This window comes from Pecten maximus, chromosome 5 (genome assembly GCF_902652985.1).
Source record: "Pecten maximus chromosome 5, xPecMax1.1, whole genome shotgun sequence".
NCBI classification, from domain to species: domain Eukaryota; kingdom Metazoa; phylum Mollusca; class Bivalvia; order Pectinida; family Pectinidae; genus Pecten; species Pecten maximus.
Window position 1 is genome coordinate 14,211,050 of NC_047019.1, and position 7,978 is coordinate 14,219,027.

Consider the following 7,978-nt stretch of genomic DNA (forward strand, 5'->3'; position numbering starts at 1 on the left):
TATTTAGATGTTCAACTACCATGTTGATATCGCAGCACTCTGTTAACTTTAAACATTTCATAGTTTCCACTTAAGTCACAATATGATTTAATTGTGCATTCAACAAGCATTTTAATTGTCTTAAAATGTATGTTATCGGCCAATAGCATAAAAATGACATTGCCGTTTGTATCGTTAGTTTCGACTGGCTGCTGCAGCGTAATAATTTCTAACTGAAAATATTTCATCATTGAAAATAAATTCAATTATAAGGATTAACTTGGATACATGTTTTATGTTATGTAGCTATAACATTTCCGTAACATAACAGTTAATTAATCCTAAAATGAATATGTGAATAAATAATGAATTCTTTATTTAGAATTACAAAACACGATAACATCCTTGTAAACAAACAAATGTTTTTTGTTAAAGTGTTGCTGGAAGAACAACCTTTGAAATATGTTACTACTAGCAGATGTGAGTAAACGGCTGTCTTTTATTTTCTGTCACATATTTAATATGTAATGATACCTGCGGCACAATTTGCCCCAATCTGTTTACATCTATCAAGTCTTTAAGACAATAATCCAGAATGCTTGAAAATGTGTGAGGGATCAAGAAGAATTTATTTTCCTGTATATATTTTCTTATTGCGATTTTGACTCTTTTAAAAAGAGCAAAACCGTTGTTTTACAATAAAAGCTGTTGTTTTGACTGTAAATCTTAAACTGTTCAGATTGATAAATAGTATGAGCATTCCTAAAGGAAGCCAGGATAATGTTATTCAACCTCATGATCAAAGAGATGAGGGGTTTTCTTTAGGAATCACATTCTTTGTTCATGAATAATTTTGTTTTTTTTTCTATTGTTTTTGTTATCAAAAAAAAGAAATGGAAGAAAAATAAAACACTAGAAAATGCCTGGACATCTATAGTTACGGACACAAACGTCTCCTTTGACATCACAATCATCAGATTCATAAAAAATGAACCATCATAAGCATTCAATAATTAAAGTTTCTTGTCAACAGAGATTCATATATTTTTAAAACATTTAATGTTAAAATTTTACAGCACATTATTTTTATTTTTGAACTTTGGAGATTACAAGATGTATTTTTTTAATTCTCATGTTATTTTTAAACATTTTATCATGTTAATGCAATATAATAAAGTGCCATTGATTCTAACAGATTTTTATACAAAACTAATATAGTGTATTATGTAATGTTTTTGAATTAATTATGATTTTTAATGATGTATATTTACATATTGTTTTAAATTCATTTTGGAAATTAAATTTTCTGTCACATTCCAATCTATAATTTGCATGTCTTTGTAAATAATTATGAAGAGGTTGAAGTTTTTGTACAGAATACTTTTGGAGCATGTTTGATTTACAGACCATCACTAAATGAATTGAAATCATTTTCAATTTACGTCATAGAAACTGGTCGATCCAAAATCATCTTTTCTTGACACAATTCCTTCCGATGCCTTTGTAGAAATGTAGTCTCTCTGACAGACATTAAGACATTATTAATGAGATACGCACAATGTTGTTAATTTAATTGTTATTTATATGTACCAGTTTTGAATGCAGCTACAGATTATTTGATGAGATTTTGTGATTGTTTTTATTAATTAGACAATGCAGCTTCAGATTATTTGATTACATGTAGATTTTGTGATTGTTTTTATTAATTAGGCGGACTTTTATTCTTAAATGTATTTGATTTGTACAAAACATTCTTTCATTATTGAAAACCACAATATGTAGAAATGTAGACTCTTTGGGCACAGTAACACTTTATCACTAATTACATACACACAATGTTGTTAATTTAATTGTTATATACAAGTTTTGGATGCAGCTAAAGATTATTTAATGAGATTTTGTGATTGTTTTTATTAATTAGACAGTTGTACAAAGCTTTCATTATGGAAGTGTGGGAAAATTTGTCTTTTTGTATTGTAATAAAGAAAATAATAGTTGTTGACTTATAAGGAGAAGGGGCGCTTAATTTAGAATGCAGATTGATTCACGTTTGAAAATATTTGACTTCTGAAAGGGCTCATAAGTTACTGTAAAAACCTGTGTAGCACATTTGTTTGTTTGTTGTTGTTTTTTTGTACTGAAATAAAAGTTAAAGTTGGGTGTGTGCAAATTATACAGGTAGAAATGCTTTCAATTTTGTTTTTACAGAAAAAAAAAAGAAAAAAAAAGAGCTTTTCTTTTTATGGTTAATTTGAATTAAGTAAACAAGATGCAATTTCCTTTAAAACTATTACAAACACATAATGATAAAATCATTTTAACCATCAAGTATTTTGTAGAATAATTTAAAGCAAAGATTTGTGATAATCTGTCTTAGTTCCATTTCAATACATCGATAGTGCCATTTTCATACATTGATTTTGGGACCTCCTGGACATCGTTTTTCGTTAAATTTTTTCATGCGCAAAGTACACAGATAGAAGGTTTTCTGCAGCATTTTCAGCCCCATAAAGTACCTGCGCAAATCACAGGTTTTTACAGTAACAGTAAAGTGGATTGAATTAGAAGGACTCATGAGTTAGAAGGTAGACTGGACTCGTAATTGGAAGGAAAGTAGACTTTCTGGAGTTAGAAGGAAAGTAGACTTTCTGGTGTTAGAAGGAAAGTAGACTTTCTGGTGTTAGAAGGAAAGTAGACTTTCTGGTGTTAGAAGGAAAGTAGACTTTCTGGTGTCAGAAGGAAAGTAGACTTTCTGGTGTTAGAAGTGGCCTCATGAGTTGTAAGACTAAACAGAATTTTGTGCTGTATTACATGTTGATAGAAAACGAGGAGATATAAGTTCCCTGGATTTGATAAATTGTACCTACAATATGTATAAGTTAATGAAGATAAAACTTCAATATATCAATGATAAAAGGCTGTCCTTACCCCCACCATTAGGGAGGGTAAGGGTTATAACTTGTAAGCAGCAACTACACAAAGTAACACTTCTCATTGCTGTTATATTTGTTATGTACTAATATCTGATGTACAATGTCATGTAATTATAACGTTTTGTCAGTTTATGAGTATTTAATACAGTAGTATTATATATTTTTAAGTCAGATATGTGTATTGTACTGTTATTATAATGTATCTATTTTTTTTAAATGCTTATTTCAGCCACGTAAATGACATCCAGCGCATATATGTCATGACGTCATATTGTAACAATGTACTGTATATGACATCCAGCGATGTATGTCATGATATCATATTGTAGCTACGCAAATGACATCCAGCAAATGTCTGTTATAACGTCATATTGTAACCACCCAAATGACATCCAGCACATGTCTGTCATGACGTCATATTGTAGCCACCCAAATGACATCCAGCACATGTTTGTCATGACATCATATTGTAGCTACGCAAATGACATCCAACACATGTCTGTTATAACGTCATATTGTAGCCATGCAAATAACATCCAGCACATGTTTGTCATGACATCATATTGTAGCCCTGCAAATGTCATCCAACACATGTCTGTCATGACGTCATATTGTAGCCATGCAAATGACATCCAGCACTTGTCTGTCATGACATCATATTGTAGCCACGCTTATGACATCCAGCACTTGTCTGTTATGACGTCATAATTGTAGCTGTGGAGACAGCAACAGTACATAATGAAATGGCTGTCTAATGGATCACGCTGCTGGTAATTTTAACTATAATTGTATTTCAAATATAATTCTAGAATCTGTATGTTTAAAGATGCACAAGTTATAGCTAGCTTGCAATATGTTTGCCTGCAAAGCTCTTTCCATTAATACTAACGACAAATGCCTAACCCAGACAATCAAATACCATGTTAAAAACTAACCCACTTTATACCCGGTATAAAAGATGTTTCAACGTAACCAAATGTGTATTTAGAGAGGTTTTAAAATGACATGCAGTGTCTTCAGAAAACAGTTCAGTGTTCCCCATTTGATAAATTCATCAGAAACATTCCATCCTTTTGACAACAATAATTAAGTGATTTACAGGGAGATTAAATACACAAGTTCTCAGAAGGAGTAAATCAAAGCATTATAATTATGGTTAATTTTTGACAGCTCAAAATATAGCACCCTCAACCAATTATTTCTGATATTTTGATATCAATCAGTTTGGTTATTTTAACAATTTTGGGTACAGTACTTTGCATTAGACAGCAGAAGTGTTTCGATACTAGTCCATATTTGACAGTATAAGTACAAATGTACCAGTAATTCAGCATGGTAATGATATTTTGACCATTATGAGTATTTTGACGGTTCTGGGTAATTTTAAGGTATTGAGTAGTTTGAAAGTACTGGGTATTGTGACTGTACTGTATATTTTGATATGAATTTGTAATTTGATAGTAGATGTTTTACGGTATGAATTATTTAAGAATTAATTGCAGTTTGTTTCATTCAAATTTTCATTATTTGTATATCATTTTCATATGATTATCAAAAACGTCCACATCCCTTACCAATAAAACAAATTCATAAAAGTGCTGATTTTTTTATTCCAAATGGGTTAATTTGTGTTATTTCTATAATGGCAGCTGCATTTTGAAGGAAGTAATCAAAGCTTGTTCTTGTTAATCTCAACTGATTAATTGGTCTTGTCCTTGTTTATTGACTACGTTTTATTTTCAGGCGTAATGAGTGTTTTATCAATAAGAATTTTTAATATACAATTGCAGCATTTTGATAATGTTGATACATGATTTTGTTAACCTGAAAAAAAATCAACCCACGACGAAGTTATATATGTTAATATATGACCATATAGTTGGTCGGTAAAAAATTGTTTAATTATTAAATGACTGTTTTGATTTTTGATAATGATGAAATGAATGCAAATAACACTTGTAGATGTTATGATAGACTAATTTGTGAAGCATTTGTAAATATTACATTATATCATTTAAACATGTCACATTTAATACTGTAATTCTTAAGGTATCTTAATAATCGTATAATCATAGTATTGCCTCTCATGTTTCAAAAGCGTGAAAGATATTTTGCATTATTTGACAGGGGGAAGTAATTCATAATAAATTTATTGTTAAAAACCCAGTCAGCCAGCATTTAAAACCAGCTTTTTTCTTTTATGGCTGGTCAGTGTTATTTTTTAGCAGAATCATATGACACTATTGCAGCCAATCAGAAAAAGTAAAATATAAGATTTTATTATAATATTATAAGGCAAATAGTTGTATTAGTTTTAAGAGAAATGTCCTGATTAGTTGCATTTTTGTGAAAAATAAGCAGTACAAACAGAAAGCTTTTGTGTGAATTTTCTTCAGTTGAGCTTAATTAACAGATCATTGGTTCAAGTTTGAAATGTGAACAGGCCCCGCTTGTATAAAAATACTTAAGTGTTGAGATTTCCTCAGGTTACTTGAGGAATTTTTATACAAGCCATATTTGAGGAAATCTCTAAGGAAATCTCAACTAAAGAAAATCTCAAGTTGAGATTTCTTTATGCAAGCGGGGCCCGAATGTTTTAACTTTAGGGAAAGAAGTGGTCTGGAAGAGTAATTTTTACGGTAAATTATCTCCCCTTAGAGAATAATTTTTCTAACATATACCTGGTGTGGTGTCCGTCTGTCCGTCTAGCGTCATTTTTTTCCAATTAAACAAATTCTTTTTAATACCCAAAAGGCCCAGAGTACTGATATTGGGCCTATAGCATGCTGGGATGAAGGGCTACCATGTATATTAAAATGAATGACCTTGACCTACATTCAAGGGCACAGGGATTAAAGAGGCTAAAATCTTATGAATGACTTCTTCACAGAAACCAAGAGGCCCAGAGTACTGATATTGTAGCATGCTGGAGTGAAGGGCCAGACAGTTTGTTTAAATTAATGACCTTGACCTAAATTCATGGTCACAGGGGTCAAAATATTTTAAAATAAAATCTTTAAACAATGATTTCTCGATGACCATGGGACGCAGATACCTGATATTCTGCCAGTGGTACAAAATTCATTTAAATCAAAATATAGTGGTTATCAGCATTTATTCAACATAAATGATCTAGAACAATTTCGAAGTTACATCAAAAGCAGGTGAGTGATAAAGGCCCATTGGGCCTCTTGTTTATTAGCACATTATACATGTAATCTGGTTTATGTATATCATAAGCATGTAAAATAGATCTTCAGAATAGCTATATCGTTAGCTGCACATATAGGTATCATTAGCACATCATGATAGCTATATCATTACCACATTATTATAGCATATAAAAGCAATAACATAGTTCAAGTTCTTTATTGACTTTGAGTCTTCTGACTCATCAGTATCATATACATACATAATATACTTATTTACATAACATTGACAACATCAAACAAAGCAAGAAAACATAAATTCGTTCCAGAGACAATATACTCGGAGAACATAACTATGCTAAGGAAACTCTTTTGACATTTGGCGTTTTGATGTTTTTGGCCAATTTTTCTAATTCTTTGGTATTTTGCCCGTTAAATAATTGTAACAATTTGAACATACTTGGTTTTTTAAAATAGTAAATTTTCAAATTTTTCTTACGAATATCAGAATAACTTGGGCATTTTAGAATAAAATGAAATTCATCCTCGACATCATTAAAATTACATACAGAACAAATTCTCAAGTGTCGCTGGATATTACAATTATAGCATATACATGTATTCTTATATGCATCCATATGTTACTTCAGTACATTGTTATATTGTGTTATCAGTACACTATATACCTGTTATAGTGTGTCTTCAGTACATTTCATATGTATAATTTAGCAGAATGCAGCCATGGTGAAAAAGTGCTAAATTAAACTTTCATCTGCAATACAATGTGTGCTTACAGTACATTTATCCTGCTAGTAGCATTACAAGGATGCCTTGTGTAACATGTAGGCCTACACATTATCATGAAGGCACCTGTCCATGGTAAGGTCACCATGTTTTTTTTCTCTCATGTGTACATTAAAGATATATGTCATATAATACTGAGTTGTTTTTGTTGTTGTTGTAGTTGGAAAAGTGTTGATGTAATTATAAGTTCTAAGGAATATATTTAGGCCTACAGGTTTATTGTATAACTAAATCCTGTATACTCTATTCTGCCTCAGCTCTAGTAAAATGCAGTTTGCATGCTGGGTTCATAGCACTATTAATAGACAAGGTAATAGATGATAATGTAGTAGCTGGTGGCGACCACACTGCACGTCATAACGGAGTCCTGCCACATGCTATCCATGACTCATTACTAGTAATATGAAACTTCACCGAGTGAGCTAACACATCCCTAAATAAACTACAAAATATTTACAATCCAGTAGCATTTGTTCAAAGTGAGACGTTTTACACTGAGCTTGTGCATAATTAGGCAGCGTCGGTCATCTGTTAACAATTCCTTTAAATGGCTACTTCTCCTGAACGGCAGAATGAATTTTGACCAAGTTTGATCTGAATCCTGGATACAAAAGCGTGGTGCCCATCATCTGTTAACATTTCCTTTAAATGGCTACTTCTCCTGAACGGCTGAATGAATTTCGATCAAATTTGATCTTAATCCCGGATGCAATGGCATGATGCCCAATAGGAAACCCATCTGAATAGATATAAAATCATTTGTTAGGATGAAGGTATTTTGCCCAAATTTGTTGAGTGATTTGCCACGGTTACTGAAATATTTTCCAGATGAGCGATGCAAGTCCTCTGAATGTTTCGTGAAATAAATGTTTTGTGTTCTTTCGTTAACTTAAAATATACCACAGTAAGATTTTTAATGCATAAAGATGCACTGTATTTAAAATTCATCCGATTCATATAGAAATTGTCCAGCTTACCGTCAAGACTCCTTTAGACAAAGCTCTTGTCGGAGTCAGTCACCAGATAAAATAGATACCGACACTAACAATTTCTCATGTCCCTGTGAAAATGAACACCGACAAAAACAATTTCTAGGTTCCCTGTGATAATGAA